The sequence below is a fragment of the Corvus hawaiiensis genome, chromosome 35 (genome assembly GCF_020740725.1).
Source record: "Corvus hawaiiensis isolate bCorHaw1 chromosome 35, bCorHaw1.pri.cur, whole genome shotgun sequence".
NCBI lineage: Eukaryota > Metazoa > Chordata > Aves > Passeriformes > Corvidae > Corvus > Corvus hawaiiensis.
Genome location: NC_063247.1, coordinates 1,035,388 through 1,062,603, shown reverse-complemented (window position 1 = coordinate 1,062,603; position 27,216 = coordinate 1,035,388). Strand labels below are relative to the sequence as shown.

General features: G+C 50.2%; 1 long non-coding RNA gene across 1 annotated transcript; it reads left to right on the top strand.

Moving 5' to 3' along the window:
* Positions 1-1,300: 1,300 nt before the first annotated feature.
* LOC125318997 lies at positions 1,301-9,198 on the top strand. The gene is made up of 3 exons (XR_007200560.1): positions 1,301-2,290; positions 5,793-5,794; positions 8,986-9,198. It is a non-coding gene; the product is annotated as an uncharacterized LOC125318997 (long non-coding RNA).
* Positions 9,199-27,216: the final 18,018 nt, after the last annotated feature.

The following is a 27,216-nucleotide window of genomic DNA, read 5'->3' as shown; positions in this document are numbered from 1 at the left end:
AGCTCCCTGCCAGCCCCGCAGCCCAGGGAGCCCTCGGGCCCCGGGGCTTGGGGCACTGTCAGCACCCGCTGCTCCAGCGCCCGCTCCTGCTGGCACTGACAGCAACACCCAAACTGTGCCTGATCCCGAGGGAGCAGCAGCGGGGCCTGGATCTGATCCCTGACTCTGGGGCAGGGCTGGACAAGTGACCCCCACAGCAGCAGCAGCAGCAGCAGCAGCAGCAGCAGCAGCAGCAGCAGCAGCAGCAGCAAATGGAGCTGACTTTCAGCACAGCCGCTGCCGCTGTTCCCTCCCGTTGGCAGCGGTGTCACAGCAGCCTGGGGCACCTGGGAGCCCTCAGTGCCAGCAGGGAGTGGAGATGGCAGCCCTGGGCTCCTGGAGGGTGTGCAAGGAGCAGAGGTGGGCACTCCCTGTCCATGTGGAGCTTGCAGATGGAAAAGGCTGCTGTGAGCAGGCAGCTCCAAGGGCAGAGAAAGGAGGGTCTCGAGCACTGGAGCTGTGCCAGTGCCACAGCCCTGGGCAGCAGCCACCGAGCCCCGGGGGCACAGAGGGCACAGCAAGAGGGACAAAAGCAGTCAAGGGCACAGACTGGGAGCAGGAACAGCTGCTTCATTGCACTCTTGGAGAAAGCTCTTGGCTGTTTCAAAGCGCTGAAAGGCGTGAAGGGCACAGAGGAGGCCACAGCAAACAATGCTCCTGTTTTCACAGCCTCCCCTCTCCGTGTCCCAGAAGGAATTGGATGAGCTGTATTCTTCTCTCCAAGTCGTCTCGTTCAGCATGAGCAGCTGAGCACCAGGAGCTGAAGGAGCTGAAGCCTTAGGCCACAAGAGCTGAGCAAGAGGAGACTTTGGGGCAAAGTCATGCTGGTGCCATGGACCTGGCTGAATCCTGGAATTAGAGAATCCTTCCTGTTGGAAAAGACCTCGGAGCTCATCGAGTCCAACCATTAACCCATCACTGTCAAGCCCAGCACTAAACCACATCCCTGAAGTGCCAAGGCCTGGACAAGAGGCCTGACTGAGGCCTGAACAAGAGGCCCTGAGCCAAAGGTGACCTCTGGATGAACCTTCCAACCAAAGGTTATCTTTGTATCTGCTCATTACCGAAATTTGCATGATCATTAGCACTGTGATAGATGTATCCACTCATTAGTGAAACATGTATTGACCTTTCTGTGTTTAGAAGCCGGACAAGGCCATGAAATCCCACATCTGGCCTTGTTTGGGGCTGTATGGTCAAAGTCAGCTCCCTTGGCTCCTCCTTGAGCCCTGGCAGGCTTAGGAGGAAGCCAAGAGGAGGATGAAAGCAGATGTTCCCGCACTGGAAGTGCTGTCAGTTTGTTTGTCCAGCACTGTCAAAGCTGGGCCCTCTCCCAGCGGGGTTGGAGCCTCAGCTGTGGCTGGAGGCAGCTGCAGGAATTCCCAGTGTCCGGGAGTGGCTCTCCAGTCCTTGGCTGGGACAGCTTCCCCCAGCTGATGGGTGGCTCTGGGTGATGGTAAAGTCTGAGGGGAACTGGGGCTGGATCTTGGTTAATCACTGCAGGCAATCTTTGGCACTGATGATTGGGGGCATTGCTGAGCTGCTCCTGCTGTGATTCTTTGCTGCTTTGAGCTGTAGCAAATGACACAGTTCCTTCAGTTGGTGTCTGTGTCTTTGGTGCTGGCCCTGCCCACTGGTACAACAAAATTGGTGTAGTCTGGCCGGATCACACCAAAATGTCACTTTTTAAATGTAAATGTAAGGAATCAGTCCTGTCTGAAATCCTGGATGGGAAGAGCTTCCCTGGAGTTCGCTGGCTCTGGAGTGGGCTGAGGTCGGAGCACCGTGAGAGCAGTGGGGCAGTCGGTTAAAAGGAGCTGAAGCGCTGGATGTCTTAAAATGCATCCAAAAATTGGATGTGGAAAAAGGAAAAGAGCTTGTGGGTTTGGGAAGAGGAGGATGGATTTTGTTAACAGCATATTGGAAACAGCACCAACAGAAGGAACAATTGTTGTTGGAACGCTCCCACATGGAGCAATAGAAGAAGTTTTTAATCTTGAGCTCAAATGTCTTTGTGCAAGTTAACCAGTAATAATATCATATTATATATATAAAATAATATTTATATTGTATAGATAATAAATAATAATGTGAAATAGTGCTGACAATACAAATTCTTTAGCTATGGCTGCTCAGGGATGTCACACTAAATACCCTCCAGAAAATGATTGGCCAGGACCCAAAGGTCACTGGTAAATTTTGTGAGATTGCACACAACGCATAAAGGAGGAAGGGATGGAATTGGCTGTTTGTTCCGGTTTGGCCAAATTTAGAAATATACCTCTGAGAGAAGGTACAAACCCCTTCCCCCCCGCCAGGTTCGGGAAAAAATAAATTTTCCTCGAAGGAAAGTGAAGGAGATAAAACTATTTATTTACCAAACACACGGGAAAAGGAAAATAAGGCTAAATAATAATAGAATGTTTTGCTGTGGAGGAAAAACCTGGGAAAGTGTTAGAGTCCTCCCTTTGGTCTCCTCGGAGCTGGGGCTTGGCCCAGGGCCAGGCCCTCTGTGCCCGATGGAAAGCCCTCCCGATGTGCTCTGAGGTTGAAAGCAGTCCAGTAGAAAAGGGAGAAAATCCGGAATTCCAGGGAAGGAAAAGCAAAATCCAACTCTCAGTTTCTCTCCGGAGAACAAGAAACTGAAAAACAACTGGCCAAAAGCTGACTGGAAAGCAGCAAGCCGGGTGCTTCCTTGCTCCCCTGCCGCAGCTGGGGGGGGAAAGTCACTATCTCTACTTGACCTTGAACAAGCCGCAAACTGCTTTGAAAAAGTTTTGCTCAGTTTTTCCTTCCCCCTCTGAGGCTCAGTTTAGAGGCACAGAAAAGCACAAAAATTAATTTCTGGGCATAAGCAGCAATATGGGATACACATCATAAGGTCACCCCAAGACATTCCACCCCTTATCTCATATTGTTGACTCAATGCCCAAACTAATATATTCTAATTCTACACACACATTAATACATACATATATATATATATATATATATATATATATACAGCTATGTACGAACAGTGACAGTGACCCTCAGCAAGCAGGGGTACACAGGCATTTCACACTACAGGTGGTTTTCACCCAACAATCAAATCTCCCTGCGGTACACAATGCGTTGTTCCATCTTTCTGCATTACCCACCATGTGCAACCAGGTCCCTGAGCAAAGACAACCCCACGGATGGGTTTGTCTGTACTCGAGGCAGAATTTATCCACACAGGCTTTCCTAACAGACCTCTGACATGCACTACTGGGGCCTTATCTCCATCTGTTGTATGCAGGGATTCAGATTGGGCTGGACCTGCTCTATTGGTGGAACCTCGGGTGTTAACTAACCAGGTGGCCTTTGCCAGATTCTGTTCCCAATTTTTGAAAGTTCCCCCACCCAGTGCCTTCAAGGTGGTTTTCAACAATCCATGGCACCGTTCCACTTTGCCTGCAGCTGGTGCATGGTAAGGGATGTGGTACACCCACTCAATGCCATGTTCTCTAGCCCAGGTGTTGATAAGGCTGTTCTTAAAATGAGTCCTGTTGTTGGTCTCGATTCTCTCAGGGGTGCCATGCCTCCAAAGGACTTGCTTTTCCAGGCCCAGGATGGTGTTCCGGGCAGTAGCGTGAGGCACAGGGTAGGTCTCCAGCCATCCAGTGGTGGCTTCTACCATTGTGAGCACACAGCGCTTGCCTTGGCGGGTTTGAGGCAGTGTGATGTAATCAATCTGCCAGGCCTCCCCATACTTGTATTTGGACCATCGCCCACCGTACCACAGGGGCTTCACCCGTTTGGCCTGCTTGATCGCAGCGCATGTCTCACAATCATGGATGACCTGGGAGATACTGTCCATGGTTAGATCCACCCCTCGATCTCGTGCCCACTTATAGGTGGCATCTCTGCCCTGATGGCCTGAGGCATCATGGGGCAATCGAGCTAGGAACAACTCTCCCTTGTGTTTCCAGTCCAAGTCTATCTGGGACACTTCTATCTTTGCAGCCTGATCTACCTGCTTGTTGTTTTGGTGTTCTTCATTAGCCCTACTCTTGGGGATATGGGCATCTACATGGCGGACTTTCACAACCAGCTTTCTTACTCGGGCAGAGATGTTTTTCCACTCTTCAGCAGCCCAGATTGGTTTTCCCCTATGCTGCCAATTCGCTTTTTCCCACTTTTCTAACCATCCCCACAGAGCATTGGCTACCATCCATGAATCAGTGTAGAGGTAGAGCTTTGGCCACTTCTCTCTTTCAGCAATGTCCAGGGCTAGTTGAACAGCTTTGAGTTCAGCGAGTTGGCTTGATCCACCTTCTCCTTCAGTAGCTTCTGCAACCCGTCGTGTGGGACTCCATACGGCTGCTTTCCACTTTCGTTTCATCCCTACGATGCGACAAGAACCGTCGGTGAAAAGAGCGTAGCGTGTGTCTTCTGATGGCAGCTGGCTGTACGGTGGAGCTTCTTCAGCACGTATCACTTGTTCTTCTTCATCAGTGAGACCAAAGTTTTCACCTTCAGGCCAGTTTGTAATTATTTCCAAAATCCCAGGGCGATTCAGTTTTCCGATACGGGCGCGCTGTGTGATGAGAGCAATCCATTTGCTCCATGTGGCATTGGTGGCGTGGTGGGTAGAGGGAACCTCTGCTTTGAACATCCACCCCAGCACTGGTAGTCGGGGTGCCAGGAGGAGCTGTGCCTCTGTGCCAATTACCTCAGAGGCGGCTTGGATTCCTTCATAGGCTGCCAAGATTTCCTTCTCTGTTGGGGTGTAGTTGGCTTCAGATCCTCTGTAGCTTCAGCTCCAAAATCCCAGTGGTCGACCTCGAGTCTCACCAGACATCTTCTGCCAAAGGCTCCAGGACAGGCCATGGCTCCCGGCAGCAGAGTAGAGCACGTTCTTCACTCTGGTCCTGTCCTGACTGGGCCAAGGGCTACGGCGTGAGCAATTTCCTGCTTGATCTGGGCAAAAGCTTGTTGCTGTTCAGGGCCCCAGTGGAAATCGTTCTTCTTGTGGGTAACCAGGTAAAGAGGACTCACAATCTGGCTGTACTCAGGAATATGCATCCTCCAAAAGCCTATGGCACCTAGGAAAGCTTGTGTTTCCTTCTTGTTGGTTGGTGGAGACATCGCTGTGATCTTATTGATGACCTCAGTGGGAATCTGACGCCGTCCATCTTGCCATTTCACTCCCAGGAACTGGATCTCTCAGGCACGTCCCTTGACTTTGCTCTTCTTAATGGCGAAACCAGCTTCCAGGAGAATCCGGATAACTTTCTCTCCTTTCTCAAACACTTCTGTTGCGGTGTTCCCCCACACAATGATGTCATCAATGTACTGCAAATGTTCTGGGGCCTCACCCTTTTCTAGTGCAGTCTGGATCAGTCCATGGCAGATGGTGGGACTGTGCTTCCACCCCTGGGGCAGTCAGTTCCAGGTGTACTGCACGCCCCTCCAGGTGAAAGCAAACTGGGGCCTGCACTCTGCTGCCAGAGGAATGGAGAAAAATGCATTGGCAATGTCAATAGTGGCATACCACTTCTCTGCTTTGGACTCCAGCTCGTACTGGAGCTCCAACATGTCCGGCACAGCAGCGCTCAGTGGTGGAGTCACTTCATTCAGGGCACGATAGTGCACAGTCAATCTCCATTCTCCTTCAGATTTGCGCACAGGCCAAATGGGGCTGTTGAAGGGTGAGTGGGTCTTGCTGACCACCCCTTGGCTCTCCAGCTCATGGATCATCTTGTGGATGGGAATCACAGCGTCTCGAGTTGTCCGGTACTGCCGGCGATGCACTGTCGAGGTAGCAATTGGTACTCTTTGTTCTTCCACCTTCAGAAGGCCGACTGCAGACGGGTTCTCTGATAGCCCAGGCAAAGTGTCCAATTGCTTAATGCCCTCTGTCTCCACAGCAGCTATTCCAAAAGCCCACCTGAGTCCCTTTGGGTCTCTAAAATACCCGTTCCGGAGGAAGTCTATGCCCAAAATGCATGGGGCCTCTGGGCCAGTCACAATGAGATGTCTCTTCCACTCATTTCCAGTCAGGTTCACCTCAGCTTCCACCAAGGTCAAATCTTGTGATCCACCTGTTCCACCAGAAATAGAAACAGATTCTACCCCCACATGCTGCGATGGAATTATTGTACACTGCGCACCAGTGTCAACCAAGGCATCATATTTTTGTGGTTCTGATGTACCAGGCCAACGAATCCACATAGTCCAAAAAACACGGTTTTCCCTGACCTCTACCTGGCTAGAGGCAGGGCCCCTCTATGCCTGGTTATCCTTCTTTCCCTGGGCCTGTATCTTAGAGGTTCCTTCATGGGAATTGGACATGCCATCGTCTTTTCCATCATTTCCAGCAGTTTGGCTACAGGCAACTGGAGCTACTTCCTTTTTGGTAGATCCTCCTTTCTGAGACTTGCGCTCCTTCAATTCACTCACTCGTGCTGCCAGAGCAGAAGTGGGTTGTCCACCCCACTTCCTCATGTTTTCCCCACTGTCACACAGGAAATTCCACAGCTCACTTCGTGGGATGTACCTTCTCTCTGGGGAACGTCCGCGGAGAAGGCACTCTTTAATCTCCTGGTGATTCCTTTCCATCTTATCTTCCATTTTCTGCATACGTGTTTCCACAGCTGCAATTCTTACATGTGTTGGGCCATGCACAGAGTCTGCATATGCTCAGAGCTTCACTGCCATATCCTGCACGGTCTCATTTGCACCGTAGTCCGGTTTCATTATTGCTAAAGCAGAAGCGTATTCTGGTGGCCCAAGCTGTATGAGTTTTCGCCACATGTATGGAATAACTCTGGCCTGGTCTGGACTCCTCAATCCTGGGTCATTTGCGAAGATAACCTCTACCACCCCTAGTTCTCTCAGGCGCTGGATCCCTTGTTCTATGGTCTTCCACGGCGTTTGCTGCATGTAGAGATCATCTCCGCACATATATCTTTCAGCCACGCCTGTCAAAACCCGCCTCCAAAGACTGGTAGAGTCAGCCTCCCTTATCATCACTTGGTCGATCACTGGATCATGTGACAGGGATCCCAAATGCCTCACTTCAGCACCGTCCAGCATCCCATCATCACCTGCCGCATCCCAAATACGGACCATCCAACTTATTATGGATTCATCAGACCGTCGGGTGTAATCCTTTCTTAGGCTGTGAAGGTCCTTTATGGACATGGACTCAGTAATGGTTTCTGTGCCTGAGTCCGTTGGTGGTTTTGAGGTTCCTTCCTCTGCATCTTTTGAGGTTCCTTCCCCTGCATTATCCTCATCTTTCACTGGATGATCAGTTTTGGTTGTGTGCTTTTTCCTTGTGACAGGAGCCACTGTCAGTGGCTTAGACTCTCCATCTGGTTTGGGCTTGCTTTCTGGTGTGGCTGCAGTCGGAGTGACTGGGGTATCTGCAGGCTTTGCTGATTGATCTTCCTGCCTCTCTACCATTACCTGCTGCAATGTGCGATAGGCATATGCCAAAGTCCAACATATTGCAAGGAGTTTGTTCTCATTGGAATTGTCATTGTATTTCTCTTTCAGATATTTTGCCACCTCAGCTGGTTTCTGAACTTGTTCAGGGGGAAACTTGCAAACCATTGAGTCAGAGAATTTCTTCAAGATTTGGCCTATATCCTCCCATTCCCCACACCACTCAGGATGTTCCACCTCTGGGTCAGGTGTCTCAGCAGTCACCCTGGAAATCTGAGCTCTTATTCTAGACAAGCTGCGAGACATACAGAGCACATAGAGGAAGCTTACCAGATTAAATACCAGGAGGGTGGTCTCTTTAACATCCAGGGGAAACTGAACATTCTCAAAAGATGACCTATCAAATTTAAAGGGAAGGGAAACCCCATCTCCTCCTCCTCTAACAATCTGGGTACAATTACTAATAAATTCCCAAAACAGGCTACCGAAGCTAGGACTGGGGTTAGGAAGGAGAAACCACTTATCATACACACTTCGAACAGCTGCCTGTACCTCTGTCAACTTCTTATAAATCATTATCACCGAGCACAAGAAGATAGAAATCCTGATTCGTCTCCCTGCTCTGTAAAATTTACATATCAGGGACAAGATTGGAGCAAGTTGTGGATAGGCAAACAACCCTAGGGACCAAAAAAAAATCAGTACCTCAATGAAGCCTAAGGACCAGAAAGACATGAGTACATCAAGGCAGAGAGACATTATGAACTCAACCAACATGGTGATTACTTTACTCCAACACAGAATAAGTAAATTCAAACCAAAATGTAATTAGCACAGGGTTTGTTTTTTTTTTCACTTTCCTTCGAGCCACACAGTTGGGCGCCACTAAATTTGTTCCGGTTTGGCCAAATTTAGAAATATACCTCTGAGAGAAGGTACAAACCCCTTCCCCCCCCCAGATTCGGGAAAAAATAAATTTTCCTCGAAGGAAAGTGAAGGAGATAAAACTATTCATTTACCAAACACATGGGAAAAGGAAAATAAGGCTAAATAATAGAATGTTTTGCTGTGGAGGAAAAACCTGGGAAAGTGTTAGAGTCCTCCCTTTGGTCTCCTCGGAGCTGGGGCTTGGCCCAGGGCCAGGCCCTCTGTGCCCGATGGAAAGCCCTCCCGATGTGCTCTGAGGTTGAAAGCAGTCCAGTAGAAAAGGGAGAAAATCCGGAATTCCAGAGAAGGAAAAGCAAAATCCAACTCTCAGTTTCTCTCCGGAGAACAAGAAACTGAAAAACAACTGGCCAAAAGCTGACTGGAAAGCAGCAAGCCGGGTGCTTCCTTGCTCCCCTGCCGCAGCTGGGGGGGGAAAGTCACTATCTCTACTTGACCTTGAACAAGCCGCAAACTGCTTTGAAAAAGTTTTGCTCAGTTTTTCCTTCCCCCTCTGAGGCTCAGTTTAGAGGCACAGAAAAGCACAAAAATTAATTTCTGGGCATAAGCAGCAATATGGGATACACATCATAAGGTCACCCCAAGACAGGGTTTGCTGATACTGTGATCTGGAATGCTTTGTCTGTTCCTGTGAAAAAGACAGTGATGAAGACTGCTGGGTTTTTCATATCCCAGATTATCCACAAGCTGCAGGAATTGGTTGAGCAGATGAAGGGGTTGTTAAAAGAGCAGCTGAAAAAATGAGGAGATGGGAACCCGTCCTGATGGAGAACCCATCTCCCAGATGTGCTCCATAGCCTTAACAATGGGCCTGCTGGGGAAATGGAAACCCCCGGGTGTGCCCGGCTGCACCCAGTCTGCAAATCCACCCATGGACAGGGGGACTTGGACTTCCTGGGAAATCGTTCTGGGTGCGATGGGCCCTGACAGGGCCACCCCAGAGGCTGCAGGGCTGGGCCTTCCTGCATTAGGATTAATTGGGATAAATCAGAAGCAAGTGAGAGTTATCAATGCAGGAATAGGAATTCAGATTCCTCCAGGACACTTTGGTTTGATAACTGCTCGCTGGAGCTTGGCCCTGCAAAGCGTTCATGTCATGGGAGGAGGAATTGATGCAGATTATCAAGGAGAAATCAAAGTAATTCTGTTAAATGATAATGAACAAGATTGGATTATTTAACTCCATGACAGGCCAGCACAATTATTGATATTGCAGTTTTATAAACAATTGTGAAAAAAGGAGATCCACCTCAAATGACCACTGTTGGTGGAGATAAAGGGTTTGGATCCAGCAGTCCTAATAATGGAGCCCGAGTGTGGGTCCAGAGGCTCAATGGCCCTCCCGAGGCAGCTGAAGGAACAGCTCTGGGGAAAGACAGCACTGTTTGAATCCTGCAGCCTGGGCAGAACGATGGGAATGTGTCCCTGCAGCCAAGTGTTCTGTGTGAGAACAAGGAGATGTTACAGGGTATTGTTTTACAGATCCTGCCAGACCCAATCTCCCTGTTTGCCCCCACGGCCCCTGTGGAAAATGCTCTGATCCACGGGGCTCCGTGTGAAGGCTGATGTGACACTGAGTAACTTCCACACGGATTCCAGCCAGGAGCCTGGGTGCCCCTCAGGGACTGGGACCCGGCACCTCTCCAGCCGAAGGGGAAAGGACCCCACCAAGCCTTGTTACCCCCGACACCGTGGTAAAGCTGAACAGCAAAGGACCTTGGGGGCATTATTCTGCAATTAAAACGGTGCCAGCTCCATGGACAATGGAATTATTGTTCCTAACCCGAATGAGACTGAGGAAAAAGAGTGATGCCTCCCTTTAGGCTGCTTCAGCAACAACTGCAAGGAAGAGTTTGATGTTGAGAGCATTTTCCACCCAAAGAGTGCCTTGGGTTTCAGAAAGCCAAAGATTCTGGTTCACCCTGTGCCCCACATGCGCTGCCTCGTCCTGTGGAGTTCACATTAACGAGCTAAATCGATTATTAGAAGAAGCAGCAAATGATACTGTTAAAATATCCAACAGCACATCCTGTGAGCTCCAACAAACACAAACGGGGGCTCTGCAGACCCGCATGGCCTTGCATTATCTGCTTGCTGGCCAAGGAGGAGCCTGGGCTATTCTAGGACAGGAATGCTCCACTGTTATCAGTGATGGGTTTGAAGTCCAACAGTCAAGAATCACCTCGATGGAAAGAGCAGTAGAAGAGTGGCAGAAAGAAGAAAATTCTCCTTGCTGGGATTGGCTTCGTGGCTGCCAAACTGGAGGCTGCTGCGAAATGCATTTGTGGCAGTCACTGTCATCACTGCAGTGTGAGCACTTGGTGTGTTATGATTCCATGTTAGAGCTGTTGTGACACTTTGTGCTGGGAAATGGAGCACTGAGACTTGTCCAAAAAGAGACACAGTCTCACGAAAAAAGGGGGATTTGATAAATAACAGAGAATAGGAACTAATGAGGCATGTTTTAAAAGGAATGTGAATTATAGCTCTGAGTGATGACCTTGAGCAGCACTTAATTGGAGAACAAGAGGTGATGCCTTTATGCCTAATAGCTAAATCTAAGACTCCATTATTAGAAGAATTGTTATGAAGGTTGCAGTTCATCTCTAGGTCAAAGCACTGAGTGAAGTTCCAAGGCCTGAAGACCAGGCCTGACTGAGGCCTGAACAACAGGCCCTGGGCCAAAGCTGACCTCCTGATGAACCTTCCAACCAAATGTTGTATTTGTATCCCACTCATTAACTCATTAAAGTACAAAGTACTATTAACAATATGTTCTATGTACCTGTGCATTGGTGAAACACAGATTTACCTTTCTGTTTTTAGAAACCGGACAAGGACACATCTGGCCTTGTTTGGGGCTGTATGGTCAAAGTCAGCTCCCTTGGCTCCTCCTTGAGCCCTGGGCAGGCTTAGGAGGAAGCCAAGAGGAGGATGAAAGCAGATGTTCCCGCACTGGAAGTGCTGTCAGTTTGTTTGTCCAGCACTGTCAAAGCTGGGCCCTCTCCCAGCGGGGTTGGAGCCTCAGCTGTGGCTGGAGGCAGCTGCAGGAATTCCCAGTGTCCGGGAGTGGCTCTCCAGTCCCTGGCTGGGACAGCTTCCCCCAGCTGATGGGTGGCTCTGGGTGATGGTAAAGTCTGAGGGGAACTGGGGCTGGATCTTGGTTAATCACTGCAGGCAATCTTTGGCACTGATGATTGGGGGCATTGCTGAGCTGCTCCTGCTGTGATTCTTTGCTAATGATTATGTGCTTTGCTGAGTTTATGCTTTTGTGACTTTTTGCAGATTTGCATTTTATAATTTACACAATTCCTTCAGTTGGTGTCTGTGTCTTTGATGCTGACCCTGCCCACCAGCAAAACAGGGCCCTGTCCTGCCTGAGTGTTACCTGGGAAGACAAAAACCCTCACTCGGAATGTCCCCCCTTCCTCCTTGTTCCCCCCACTTTATACACTGGCCATGATGTCCTGTGGTCTGGGATATGCCTGGGGTCAGTTGGGGTCAGCTGTCCTGGCTGTGACCCCTGCCAAGCTCCCCCGCTCCCCCAGCCCCTCCCCAGCGTGGCCGGACGAGGGGCAGGAAAGGCCTTGGCTCTGTGCAAGCTGAGCAAGAACAAAACCATCTCAGTGTGAGCAGTGCTGTGCTCAGCACAGAGCCAAACACAGCCCCAGAGAAAGGCCTGGCAAGGAAATTCCCTCTGCCCCAGCCCACAGCAGCACCCCATGGCCACCCACCATCACCACGGCTCCACGGGTTCCTTTCCATGCCCCTGGCCCTGGCCACGGGACCTTGGGCTGGTGGCCACGGCAGCCGCCTGTGGCCCAGGGCTCCGTGCCCGTGTCCATGGCAGCAGTGCCCGGCCACGGGCCCTGAGTGCAGGTGAGCGTGCCAATGCCCATGGCAGCGGGGCCAAGCGTTGGTGTCCGTGGCACCAAAGTGAGGAACGGGTCCCTGTGGCCTCTGCCGTGGCACCTGAGGGCATCAGCGAGTGTCACTGCAATTGTAGCTGGCACCAGCCCCGGCACTGCTCTGTCCTGAGGGCTGCCATGGCAGCCGAGGGCAGCCACAGCTCTGCGGGCAAGTGGCCACGGAGCCTGACTGCAGCAATGGGTCCTGGGGGGGTTTCCAAGGGAACTGGAACTGATGAGGGTTGCCATGGCATCCAACCCCCTGGGATGTCACACAGCCATGCTGTGATGTCACACAGCCACTCAGTGATGTCATAATCCACTCTATGATGTCAGACCTCTGCCCTGTGATATCACAGCCTTATCTGCAATGTCACAGCTCACTCTGTGATGTCATAGGCACTCTGTGATGTCACAGCACCCATCTGTGATGTCACAGTCCTCTCTGTGATACCACACAGCTGCTCTGTGATGTCACAGCTGACTCTATAATGTCATCCAGCCACCCTGTGAGGTCGCAGTCTACTCTGTGATGTCACACAGCCCCTTTCTGACATCACAGCTGCTCTGTGGGTCTGTGACACAGGCACAGAGGTGTTACCAAAACTTCAGTGAAACAAAACCTCCTCAGCACCAGCGCAGCACGAAGCAGCAGCATTCTTTATTGGGCCGGATGCACGAGGGGAGAGCCCCTCCCAAAGTCGTGTGTGCCGAGTTCAGGAATGTTCCTGTTTGCAGACTGTGTTTCACAGACACATTCCCAGATTGTCCCACAAGAAACACACACACGATCATCATTGCCCCAAAATCATTGCATATTTCCCCCACCCCTTTGCACATCCGTTCTTCTGCCCCGGGGGTCTCTTTGGGGGTCCCTGGTGGTCGCTGACCCCAAAGCCAGCCCTGACTGCCCGGTGCACTGGTGAAAGTTGGCACACCTGGGCTGGTTGCTGCCTACAGAATCAGCCTTGTGTGGTTCCATGGCCAGTGGCTTTTGGAGAAGAAGCATTGTATGAACCCAGCAGGTGCAAACGGTTTTTCATCTGGCAAATCTCCCCCCCTTGGAGGGTTGTGAAGCTTCTCTTCCCTTCAAGCCTTCCTAAGCCTCACTCTGCTCCTTTACTCTCATCCCACGAGTTCCTCAGCTGCTTTCACAACCATGTTCTTTACACAGCTCAAAGCAAGTGTCATAAGCACAAGTATTGCTGTGATCCCAGTTAGACTTTGCAAAAGTGAGGCCAACCATCAGTCAGGGAAAATCCAAGCCCTCTAAATATTTTATCCAACCAGTTACTGTCTAACCCTCCCCTTAATTCCCTGCTGGATGCAGCAGCCGATTTTATCCTCTCTACCCAATCATCCAATCCAGCATCACATTTGGAATGTGCACACAACAAGTGTTGCTGTTTCAGTTCAAGAATCCACATACTCCCTGTCCATGTAGCAGCAATAGGGCTAAAGCCAATCTGCTCTGGAAGGTCATTTTAGCTGTGGCTGGCAGTTGTTCCTTTATTTCAGCAAACCCCAAAGGAGCTGCATTCACTAAAGTTTCCATCTGCAGAGCCCAATGGTGTGTGGCTGGTCTGTTCCTAAAGGCAGATCTTTGCGGAGCAGTGATGGATTCTAAAATCCATCCCGCTGTAGTTCACATCCCGCACTGGGATGTTTCCAATTCCATCCCCTTTAACCTTTCCCCACAGTCGGGTTCCCAGTGGTGACTCCTTGCACGAGGGACGGAACATTCATACCCCCAGTGTCCATGGTGCTCCTGATTCTCCCAGGGGCAAACGTGTGCTCCAAATTCCATCACTTCTCACCCATCCTGGGGCTCCTAAGGATCTGACCGTGTCCTGCTGACACTCTGTGCCTCTCCAAGGTTCGTTGTTTGTTGGCTCAGCCCAGGTGTCCCTGAGAAAGGCAGAATCATTTCTACAAACGCAGCCCAGCCTCAGAGCCTGGGCCACAGCCAGGAGCCGCTGGACCTCAGCATTCCAAACAGCTCAAGTGTCTGTCCCAGGGCAATCCCACTTTTCCTTTGTCCTGGGATCCTTTGGCCTTGACCTTGTTAAATCAGGATATTTTATATCCACCTCTAAGGGGTCCTGTGGGAGGCCTGGGCTCCCTTCCCAGCCCAGACACCCCTGAACTGGCTGGAAACATTCCCAGTGTCCTGTCTGAGGGCGATTCCATACTGCTGGAATTTGACAGCCCCAGGGGGTATCAGTGCAATCTGTCAGATGATAAATATTTCCTGAGGTAATTTCCAGATCCGGGTTGGAAATGTTACAATTCTCAGCAGTATTGTTCTGATGTGTCCATGGTAAGGAATATTCTCCTTCCATCCCTGTCCAGGTGCCCTGGGTGCTATTTCCTTCCCACACGTGTCCCCAGATTTTTGTCAAATTGCTGACTGCAGCTCCCCATGGAACTGGATTTTCTGCAGAGGTTGGTGTTGGCAAACAAGCTGTTACAGGGGTTACATTCTGTCATCTGCCAACGTCTTGCACTGACTTTGAAAACCGCATTTCCCTTCCCAGAAGTCAGGAACATCATTTCTATTATTAATATAGATACACAATTATTGATCATCTTCATCTAGATCCAATAAATAGTATCCCCTTTGAAAATCATATTCAATACCTAAAACAATAGGATTTATGTCAAAACCCCAAACTCCACGGTGTCAGTCAGTCTTGTTTCTGCTGTGTTTAATGTGTGCTCGCTGGTTTTACCCACATGTGATGAACCCCGAGTTTGATTCCTTCTACCCTGAGTGCAGGGTAGGTTACCAGGAGGACTTGAGATGGTCCCTTCCACTTTGGCTGGATTGTTCCAAAATTCCAGGTTCTGATGCACACCGCATCTCCTGGTTGGAAAGGATGTACAGGCGAGTCCAGCCCCAATGATCTGTTGAGAACCATGCACCTTTTAAGGCTTACAAGAGTTACTCCCAGTGCTATGAAATATTCATTTCAGCAAAACTTCTGAGCCTTCCCTTGTCGTGTTGGTGCCACATGGGAAAGCTTCTGGCCATCCAGAAAAAGTATCCACCAATGCCAAAATGTGCCAGTCCCCCTTCTGCCTGGGCACTTCTGCAAAATCAGTTGGCTAAAATCACCTGGTGATTCCCATTTAACGAGCCCTGGAGGCAGCCTTCTTCCTTCAAAACCAATCCCATCTTTCTCAACAACTGATCTATCATTTTTTGCCATTTTTGTGCTTACTAGATGCCTTTGTAAACGGGCTACCATATTCTCCATTTCCTCATGTGTTTGCTGATGTTTTAGTTCCGTTCTACATTAATTGTGGAGCTACAATTACCTGCCCACACAGGCTTACCAATCACCTGCTGGGATTTTCCGTAGCTGCTGCTGCTGGGGCTGACTGCCTGTCCTGATCACTGGAATCTGGGTTTTGTTGCAGAACATTCCAGTTTTTGCTAGGTATCAGTGCAAGGAGAGCTTTCTCAGCCCCCTCTTGAGCTGTTTGGTCAGCCAATGGATTCCCTGGATTACCTGGGGAGTCTCCAAACCCATGGGCTTTACAAGGGCATCAGGGCCACTTCTTTTGGCTTTGGCACACTCTGCAGTAGGTGACTGATTTCTTTTTGTACTCACTGGAGACCTCTGTGCCCTTTCCTTCCATGTGGCTCCCTGGGCGCGTATTATTCCAAACCCATAGTTCAAATCAGTCCATATGGTCACCCTTTGTCCTTCAGTGATTTCTAGGAAAGGTCATTCATTCTGCTCTTTGTGCTGCTGTGTTCAGAGCTAAAGCCTGGCCTTCCATGACCTGGCTTGAGGTTCCCACTGCACACCCAGCTGCCCGTTTCCCATCCGTACCACGCTGCTCCCACCAGGGTGCAGGGCCAGTGCTGGCTCCTGCATGGGATTGCTCTCGAGGTCCCCGAGTCTGCCAGAACACACTTGTTCCATGGATCCCAGGCAGTCATGGCACAAAGACTGCAACCCTTCTCTTAGAAGGGACTCGAACACTTCCCTGTTCCAACCTTGGGGACCTTGAACCAAACCCTGCAAAGCTTTTGCTGCACTTTACAGGCAGGTCAACAGTTTACACCAGGAAAGGAAAGGGAAAGGGAAAGGGAAAGGGAAAAGGGAAAGGGAAAAGGGAAAGGGAAAAGGGAAAGGGAAAGGGAAAGGGAAAAGGAAAAGGAAAAGGAAAAGGAAAAGGAAAAAGGAAAAAGGAAAAGGAAAAGGAAAAGGAAAAGGAAAAGGAAAAGGAAAAGGAAAAAGGAAAAAGGAAAAGGAAAAAGGAAAAATGAAAAAGGAAAATGTGCCTTGATCTGACCAGGGCTCTTTCTCTGATTTCCTTTGGAGCAGGGATCAAAGGCTCTCCCCAGAATCCTTCCGTGCTGCCTGCAGGTGCTGCCATCCCTCAGAGCTGTTGGAATTCCAGAGGATGAGGCCACGGGGTGTCCCAATGGTGCCTTGGTTCCATGGGCCCCGCAGTGTAACCATGGTGTCCTTGGCTCTGCAGTGGCACCATGGACCCTTCATTCCATGAGGCCCCCCAGTGTGGCAATGGTCCCTTGAGTCCAGGAGGCCCCACAAGGTCCCAATGGTCCCTTGGTTCCATGGCCCCGCACTCTCACAATGCTCTCCTTGGCTGCACAAGGTCCCGTAGGGGCACAAGGGTTTCATTTTCATCTTGATTTCTTTTAGCTTTCTTTCTTTCTTCATTCTTTCATCTTTTTTCTTTCTTTTTCCTATTTTTTGTTGCTTTTTGTCTTTCTTCTCTCTTTCTTCTTTCTTTTTTTTCTTTTTTCTTTCTTTTTTGATGATTTCTTTCCTCTTTTTAACAAGTTTTTCTTGTTTCACGTTACTTAGTCTTTCTTCTTTTTCTTCACTTTTTAAATTTTCTTGTTGCTTTCTTTTCATTTTCTTTCCTTCTTTTTTTTTTCCTTCTTCATATTTTAACCTTTTTTCTTTTGTTGTTGTTGCTGTCTTTTGTCTTTAATTTTTTGCTTTCTTTGTTTCTCTTGTACTTTTATTTTTTCTCGTGTCTTTCTTTCTGTCATTTACTTTCTTCCTTGTTTCTTTCTTTCTTCTTTTTTTGACTTTTCTTAAAATTTATTTTCTTGTTGGTTTCATGTTTTTAGTCTCTTTTTTCCCTCCTTTCTTTCTTTCATTTTTCTTTTCTTTTTGCTTTTGTCTTTCTTTCTTCATTTTTGAATGTTTTCTCTTTCTTGTTTTTTTTTATTGTTTCTTGCTGCTTTCTTCTTTCTTTCTTTTTTTTCATTTTTCTTCTTGGTTTCACGTAATTGAGTGGTTTTTTTATCTTTTATATTTCCTTGCTTTGTTCATTTTTGCGTTGATTTCTTTCAGTTTTCTTTCTTTCCTTCTTCATTTTTAAATCTTTTTTCTTTCTTTTCCTTTTTTTGATTTTGTTGCGTTCTTTCTTCTTTCTTTCTTTTTTTTTCTTTCTTCCTTTTTTTACTTTTTTTCCTTGTGCCATTCTTTCTGTTCTTTTTTTTCTTTCTCGCTTGTGTCCATTTTTCTTTCTTTGTTCCTTTTTCCTGTTGATTCACATTACTGAATCTTTCTTTCTTCTTCATTTTTTTAATCTTTCTTTTTCCTTTTTTTCCTTTTTTTTGTTTTTTGGTTGCTTTCTTCTTTCTTTCTTTTTTTGCGCTCTTTTTCATTCTTTTTTTTTTCATCTTTCTTTATTATTCTTTTTTTTTCTTCCTTATTTCATTCCTCTTTCTTTCTTTTTTTTTTCTTTTCCTGATATATTCTTGTTGGTTTCATGTTATTTAGTCTTTCTTTCTTTCTTTCTTCTAGTCTTTTTTCTTCCCTTTTTTTTTATTTTGTTGATTTCTGTTTTTTGATTTTCTCCCTTTCTTTCCTTTTTATTATCGTTTTTTGCTTGCTTACTTCATTCTTTATGTTTTTTTCTTTCAATTCTTTTTTTTTCTTGTTGTTTTCTTCTTTCCTCCTTATTTTCAAATTTTTTCTTGGTATCACGTTATTGAGTCTTTCTTTCTTGTTGTCTTGTTCACTTCTTTTTCCGTTCTCTTGTTTGCTTCATGTTATTGAATCCTTTTTTCCTTCTTTCATCATTTTAAAATCTTTTTTCTCCCTTTTTTCTGTTTTTTGTTGCTTTCTGTCTTTCTTCTTTCTTTCTTTTTCTCTTTTATTTTTCCTTGTGTCTTTCTGTCTTTTTTTTTTTTCTTTTTCATTGTTTCTTCCTTCCTTCCTTTTTTTTTTCTTTTTCTTTTATTTTCTTCTTGGTTTCATGTTATTTAGCCTTGCTTTCTTTCTATTTCTCTTCTTTTTCATTCAGTTTCATTTTATAGTTCATATGTGTCTTTTGATTTTCTTCCATTCTTTCTTTCTTTCATTTTTATTATCTTTTTGCTCGCTTCCTTCCTTCATTTTTTAGTGATTTTATTGTTTCTTCTTCCTTCTTTCCTTCCTTCCTTCCTTCCTTCCTTCCTTCCTTCCTTCCTTCCTTCCTTCCGAATTCCTTCCTTCCTTCCGAATTCCTTCCTTCCGAATTCCTTCCGAATTCCTTCCGAATTCCTTCCGAATTCCTTCCTTCCTTCCGAATTCCTTCTTTCCGAATTCCTTCCTTCCTTCCTTCCTTCCGAATTCCTTCCGAATTCCTTCCGAATTCCTTCCTTCCGAATTCCTTCCTTCCTTCCGAATTCCTTCCTTCCTTCCGAATTCCTTCCGAAATCCTTCCGAATTCCTTCCTTCCTTCCGAATTCCTGCCTTCCTTCTTTCCGAATTCCTTCCTTCCTTCCTTCCTTCCTTCCTTCCTTCCTTCCTTCCTTCCTTCCTTCCTTCCTTCCTTCCTTCCTTCCTTCCTTCCTTCCTTCCTTCCTTCCTTCCTTCCGAATTCCGAATTCCTTCCGAATTCCTTCCTTCCTTCCTTCCTTCCTTCCTTCCTTCCTTCCTTCCTTCCTTCTGAATTCCTTCCTCCCGAATTCCTTCCTTCCTTCCTTCCGAATTCCTTCCGAATTCCTTCCAAATTCCTTCCAAATTCCTTCCAAATTCCTTCCTTCCTTCCTTCCTTCCTTCCTTCCTTCCTTCCTTCCTTCCTTCCTTCCTTTCCAAATTCCTTCCGAATTCCTTCCGAATTCCTTCCTTCCTTTCTTTCCTTCCGAATTCCTTCCTTCCTTCGGAATTCCTTCCGAAATCCTTCCGAATTCCTTCCTGCCTTCCGAATTCCTTCCTTCCGAATTCCTTCCGAATTCCTTCCGAATTCCTTCCGAATTCCTTCCTTCCCCCGTGATGCCACCTCCACCCATCCCATCCCATCCCATCCCATCCCATCCCATCCCATCCCATCCCATCCCATCCCATCCCACCCTTCCTGGACACCAATTCCCCTTCTGTGCTTCCTGACTCCCCACAGCCGGGCCTTGGGGCTGATGGATCGAGCCATTTGGGGCTGCCATCGACACATTGGGGCTGGCATTGAGTTGATTGGAGGCACCCGCTCAATCCCTCCATCCCAAATGGGAGCTTGGAACCTCTCCTCAGCCCTTGCTGTGCCCATGGGCTCACCTCAAGGCCCAAAATGAGAGCCAGGGCCCCACAGCCCATTCAGAACCTCTCAACATTTCCAGAAACAGCAGCATCCTTCCCAAAGTGGACTCCCCGGCTCCCTGACAATAGCTCCCCCTTCCAAGTACCAGAGGTCCCCTCTCACAACCCCTCCCAAAGCATTGGGGGGACCCCAAAACTGCCTCAGGAACAGGACATAGCCTGCAATCCCTTCAGGAATGGGGGATACCCCAGAACCCACTGAGGAACGGGGTCCCCCCGGCCTCATCATGCCCAGCCTTCAGCTGGCTCAGGCAGAGCCCATCCCGCCCTCAGCAGCCCCAGCCCAGCCCAGCCCAGCCCAGCCCTCGTGGGCAGGAAGCCCCAATGGCCGAGCCGGCCTGGGACACTTGTAGGGATGCAGGGGCAGCCGCAGCTTCTCGGGCCAGCCTGTGCCAGGCCCTGAGCGCCCTGCCAGGGAACCATTGCTGCCCCACATCCCATCTCAGCCTGCCCTCGGGCAGCGGGAAGCCGTTCCCTGGGGCCCGGCCCCACAGGCCCTTGGCAAGAGTCTCTCTCAGCCAGCAATTGCTGCTCCTCCCTGCTGCGGGGCCCAAGCTGCAAGTTGATTTTCTGCCGCTGGCCCCGGCCCAGCCCCGAGCCAGGGCCAGCACCTTGCCCTGGAGCTCTGCGGGCGCTGTGTTTGTGCAGCCGCAGCGCAGCGGCCGCAGCTCGGAGCTGCCCTTTGTGTCCCCGCCGGCAGCTGGCAGAGCTGGCGGGGCCGGGCCAGGGCCGGGCCAGCCCCGGCCTTCCCGGCTCTGGGACACAGCGGCGGCAGCCCCAGCCTTCCAGCCCTGCACACGCTCCCACACAAGCCTCCAGAGCCGCGGCCACGCAACGCAACTGACCGGCCGCTGACCCCCCAGCCTGGCCTGATGGCCATTCCTCTGCCCACACCTCCGCCAAGCTCCCCTTGGCCACCTCCTGAGCCACAGTGCCACAGACAAGTGGCACATACAGGTACAGAGCTCTGCCCAGAGCTGGCAGGGAACGTTCATTAAACAGAAAAACCACCAAGAAAAAGAGAACTGCCCCCAGCAGAGCTGTTCCCTCCTGCAGTAGTTACACCTGCACACCCACAGCGCCTGAGACTGCAAGCAATGAGCATTCCCTGGGCGCATGTGCAGCCCAAGCAGCTCGAGGACAGCCTTGCAGCAGGACTGCTCTCAGCTGAGCCAAAAAGGCCCCTCTGGCAGCTCTATGATTCGCCCCACACCGGGCCAAGAGACACTTCCCAGACAAAGTCCAAGAAGCGGGTGTTTGCTTTATTCAGCGCGCTGGGTGTGCGGGGATTGCTCCTCCTAACACCCACCCCAGGCACACGGCAGATTACAAGATGTGGTTCCATTTCATGCATATTCACTGTTTTCCCTAGAAAAGGTGTGGTTGTGCAAACCATTTCTCAGCACTCGTTATTATCAGTAGCACACGCGGAGCGCAGGCCCAGGGCTCCCTGGTGGTCACGCTCAGGAAGACTCGGTGGCCATTTGATGAAGGCTGAACGTCTTCCTCGCTCTGCACTCTTCACCTTTCTCCTCTCGGCATGCGCAGTCTCTTGGCAGCTGTTTCAGCAGTTTCTTCCCTGCTTTCAGCAGCTTTGTTCCTCATTCCTGCCAGCTTTGTTCCCTATCTCTTGCCAAGGTGTTCAGCTGGCTTCTACATTGGTTACAGTGTATTTTATTCTTGCCCAAGGATGCCCAAGTACAATGATTTTCACCCTTTCACTGGGGCTTGGCACACACTGGAGGAGGGTGTCTGTTTTCAATGAGGAAACTCAGGAGTTTCAGATTGCTTCAAAAAAACCCCAACAACCCCCCCCTTTGGCTGAGTGCAGCCAGTTCTCTGAGCAAAGCAGGTCCCAGGTGAGTGAGGAGAGACAGGATGAGGCTTGGGAATGTGGAGCAGGGTTCTCCACGCTGGGTCAGACCTCAAGGCACAGCTTCTGTGACCAGGCCAGACCTCCTGAGGAGAGACCTGTGATCAGTATCAGCCACAGAATGCTGCAATCACCTCTTCTCTAAAGAGAACAGCAATAAAATACACCCCTTAAAATAGGAATGAGTATTTCTTAGAAGCTCTTTGAAATATTTCTCCATAACTGGAGAAGGAAACCTTCCTAATGAACTGCACCAGGCCAGAGGGAAATCAAGGCAGAGCCAGGGTTTGTCAGCACTTGCTTGATCCTAATGAGCCCTGTGGTGCATTTGGGGCTGAGCCCTGGAAGCTCAGGGCCTGAGAGGAGATTGCACAAACCTTTCCAGGAGTCAAAGGCAGAGGAAACACCCAAAGTGTCTGGAGGCATTCATGGGTCTCACTGAGGTCCATCCCCAACACAGGCTCCTCATGGACTCCTTGGAAGAGACTTGGAAGGCAGGATTACCCAAAAACCTCTCAGAGCCTCAGTGTGGGAAGGAAAATCCAAAGTACCTTAAAAACCTTGAGTATCTCAGAGCATTAATGAGCCCCACTGAGTGTCACTGCAAAGCTCTCAAGGGACTCGTTAAAGTAATTGGAGATAATTGGAGGCCATGATTGCACAAACCTCTCAGAGAGTCAGTGTCAAAAAGAAGTAGTTAAATTAACCCTGAGTACCCTGAAGCATTAATGACCCCCACTGAGTGTTGTTACTGACAAAGAATCTCCAGGGGCTCATTAGAGCAGATAATTGGGGGCCAAGATTGCACAAAGCTCTCAGAGGCTCCCAGGCAAAAGCCAAAGTCCTTTGAAAACCCTGCAGTCCCTGGGAGCATTGAGGAGCCCCCCAGGGCCATTCCTGACCAAGGCTCCCCAGGGACTCCTTCCAGCAGATCCCTGAGGCCACTGGGATGTGGGGGGATGCTGAGGGCAGGACAAGGGGCTGACAGTGCCCAGCCTTGCTGGGGCTGTGCCCAGGAGGCCCCAGGGTCTCAGGACAAGGTGTCTCCTCCCAGCCCTTGGTGGCACAGACGATGCTGTGCCCCAGGGCACCAAGACTTGGCTTCTCTTTGTCCCCCCCTGTCATCCCTGCCTCCAGTTCTCTGCTCTGACCGCAGCCTGGGGACACTTTCTCAGTCGTGGCCCTCACTGGGACCCGTGAAAACTTCCAGAAACTTTGAAGTTCAGTTCTGACTTGAATCCTTGAGAGGTTTCTGCCAGTCCCTGTCAGGGACTGATGTTCAGGGCCTCAGCACCAAGCCCCAAGAGGGTCATTCCAGTCCTTGTGCTGTGTCTGTGCTGCTGAGCTGGGCCGGGCTCCTGGCACAGAGGCAGCTCCTGGCAAGCGGCAGCGCTGCAGAGAGACAGCTCTGGCCAGGAGCAGCTCCTGGGCACAGCCCAGCAGGGCTGGGGCACTGCCTGCAGCCAGCCCGGGCACAGCACAGAGGCACACAGGGCTTAAACTCAGCCGGAGCTGGGAAGGGGCTGAGAAGTGACTGGGGGGGCTCCAAATGCAGCCCAGGGTGCTCTGAGGAGGAAAGACCCACCCTGTGCTGGGAAGGCAGCTGCAGATCCAGCCAGGGCTCAGAGCTGGGGCTTCATGAGCAGCTTCATGGCAGAGAGAAGCCCAAGAAGTGCTTGAAATGTGAGAAGAGCTTCAGCTGGAGCTCCAGCCTGCTCTGCCACAAGAGGATCCACACTGGGGAGAGGCCCTGCGAGTGTCCTGAGGGTGGGAAGAGCTCCAGTCTCCTCGGGCACCAGCGCAAGCACACAGAGGAGTGCTCCTTCTGCTGCCCTGACTACATAAAAGGCTTCAAGTACAACTCCACCCTCGTCACCCACCGGCGCATCCACACCGGGGAGAGGCCCTACGAGTGTCCCCAGTGTGGGAAGAGCTTCTCCAGGAGCTCACAGTTGGCCCCACACCAACAGAGCCACCAGTAAGGGAAGCCCTGCGAGTGCCCCGACTGTGGCAAGAGCTTTGTCCTGTGCTCCAACTCCATCCCCCAGAAGAGCCCTGGTGACCCACATTCCCTGTGATCCACCTTGGGAAGACACCTGGCTGATGGTCCTTTTGTTTTGGCCCTAATTTTCTTGTGATCCATCTTCGTCCCTTAAAAACACCCCAAACTTGGGTAAAAATAAAGAAATTGATCAGAGACATCTAAAATCTCACTATTTTACTGGTATGTGGGGGGAATTTTGGGTTCAGGGTGATGTTTGGCAGAGGAGGATGGAGACTGTCTCTGTCCCTCTCACCCCACTCGGTGCCCAGTGAGGGTCTCTGTCCTTCTCCCCTTGGGATTCTTGGGAGATGCTTGTGGGGGTTTGGGGGTGTCTCTGTCCCTCTCACCCCGATGATGCTTGGGCGGGGTCACACCAGGGGTGAGAGGGACAGAGACCCCCCCGGCCTCCCCAGGTGTGAGAAGGTCGGAGAGCCCCCCACCCCCCGAGCACACTCAGCGGTGAGAGGGACACAGAGCCCCTGGTCCCCCACCCTGCACAAGCATTCCCTGGGGCGAGAGGGATGGAGACCCCTGAGTGTTGCAGCAGGGGATTACTGCAACAAGCATATTTCAAACCAGGAGTCCCGTGGAAACGAAGTATATATGGACAGATTCGTGGTAGATGTTTCAGAGATCTTTATTTCTCCAGCTGCATGGCCGGGGCTCTGCTCAGTCACGGGACCTGAGGGTCCTTGGCCACACCAGGGAACCCAAACCAACCAATGGGGAATGAGGCTGACCAGGGGCAGGGAAACCCTGTGTCTCTCACCCAGGGCCCCTCTCCCAGGGCTCCATGGCAGGGGAGGGACCCCAACATCTCACCCGTTTTATTTTAATAAAAGGAGAATGGAAACAACTGGATAAACATAACAAGAACTGTTTCAAGGCAAAACAAGCCACCCTCCTGAGTTTTTAAACGTCCAATCAGATTCTGTGGAACATCTTAGGGCTGATAGAAAGGAGACAGAAGTCTCCGGGCATGTTTTGTGGGGAAACTGAGGCAGGAGAGGGTTTAATTTCTTCCCTCCCCCTTTTCATCCCCCCCTCAGCATCGGAGAGGAATTGTAGGGAAATGGAATTGTATAGGGAAGCCATGGGGTGAAAAATGGATTAGGAATAAACTGGGGATAGGGTAAACTTAGGAAGGGGTTCATATTGGGTATAATTCATATTGGGTAAAAGGGGGAAGTAGGCTGTGGGTAGGGAAATTGCTGGGATGGATATTGTTTATAATTTTGTGCATAACGGCTGCCTTTGACTGGAATAACTCCAGGCCCAGTAACATTTGCTGCTTGTAAACCCTTCTTTCCTTGCACTATATCAAACTGTACAACTTCTCCATCTCCTACACTTTGCAGGTAATTTTTAGGGTTATTCCTTTTAATGGCAGTTCTATGGATGAATAGATCTTCCCCTGTATCATCTCAACATATATCAACATATAAATCCATAGTTGTTTTTTACATTGTACCATTTCACAGTTCCTGTGATTTTCGTTGCTATAACTTCTCCTATCACGTGCTTGCGTGTTCGTCGTGGCTGCCGGTCCCGTGTGGCCGCCGCCTCACCGACTCCGACATCTCAGCCGGGCCCCTGCATTGCGGCTGCTCCGCGCCCTCCGAGCGGCTCTGCTCCGGCATGTGTCTGGGCTCTGCGCGGCCCCGCGTTGCCATCACTGCCGGCCCCGTGCCCTGTGAGCGGTTCTGCTCGGCCAACTCCACGCTGCTTTGAGAGCGGCCCCGTTTCAGCTCAGCACTGCGCTGCGCGGCTTCTCGTGTCGCTGTGGAAACCGCCGCTTCTCCCTCCGCAGGGCTCTCCGAGCCCTGTGCTTAGAGCGGGCTTCCACGCCGATGCCCGGTTCCTGGCTGCTCGTGGCCCACGGCACCCGCGGCGCCTGCAGCATCGCTCCCTCACTTGCGGCCGCGTGGCCGGGGACCCCGAGACAGGGACAGGGTCCGTGATAAGGCGCACGCTCCCGAGGAGGCCGGGCGCATCCAGCGCAGGCACTTCTGCCGGCGTGTGCCACATGGATGGCGGCCGCGCGGCCTCGGGACTATGGCCATCCTTTGCTTTAGGGGTAATGGGACCATATAAATGCTCCTGAATAGCTTCACTGACTACCATGGATCCACGCAAGGGTTCGATCACTAATACATGTTCTGTTTGATCTTTCATCTCCCACAAGATCTCGTCCCAAAACACCCCTGACAAGATCCAGGAGGTTCAATATCAAAAAGTAAGTCTCGAGAAATATAGGAGAAATTTTTGAAAAGCCAGTTAAAAAAAGTTCTAGATCTCCCGGTTCCATAACTTTTTTGTTTTGTTGTTCAAGGATTCCTTTAACTTCTAGGTACCTTTCTTTCTGTGGCTCAGAGAGCCCCATTTCCCACGATTCTTCCATAGTCCAGAGAGAATATCCAAACCAAGATGAGAAGAGAGAGGTCTAGAGTGGTTATTTTACTCACGAATCTTCCTCAGGGATTGGTATCTTGCTCGCATTCCTCCACCAGTTTGTTGCAGCAGGGGATTACTGCAACAAGCATATTTCAAACCAGGAGTCCCGTGGAAAAGAAGTATATATGGACAGATTCTTGGTAGATGTTTCAGAGAGATGTTTATTTCTCCAGCCGCATGGCCAGGGCTCTGCTCAGGAACTCCCCAGTCATGGGACCCCAGGGTCCTTGGCCACACCGGGGAACCCAAACCAACCAACGGGGAATGAGACTGACCAGGGGCAGGGAAACCCTGTGTCTCCCCCCCAGGGCCCATCTCCCAGGGCTCCATGGCAGGGGAGGGACCCCAACACCTGAGCATCCCCCAGGGTGAGGGGGACAGGGACCCCCGAGCATCCCCTGGGCTGAGAGGGACAGGGACACCCCCTCAGGAATGCCCTGAGCTGAGAGGGACAGGGACAACCCCACCAAGCCCCTCCCCAGCATCTCCTTGACACCAAACCAAATAAACTTGGCAGAAATCAAACTTAACTCTACATAAAATGCTTTGAGCAATGCTTGCTCTTCCCACAAGTCCCTTGTGGTGAAAACGTAAACAAACCCCAACCATGAATGAACCGACAGCACAAGCAGTTATGGTGGCAATTCAAAGTTCCAGCGGCTCCCGCACAGCTCCAGCTCAGCTGCTGCAGGTTCCTGTAAAAGAAAAGTGACAATTTGGCCCAATACAGATGATTGAAAGGAAGGAAAACTCTGTGTAGCTGTTCCAAAGGTGGCAGGGAGGAAGAGAAAAATGATTCTCCCATTTGGCAAAGCCCCCCAGCCTGTGAGAGAGAAAAGGGGGGAGAGCAAGGGAGTGACAGGGACAGAGACCTCCCCTGGGGAGGGGCGAGTGTGACACTGTCCCCTGTGTGTGTGGCCTTCCCGGGGTGGGGGTTTCACACCTGAGCCAGTCAGGGTAAGG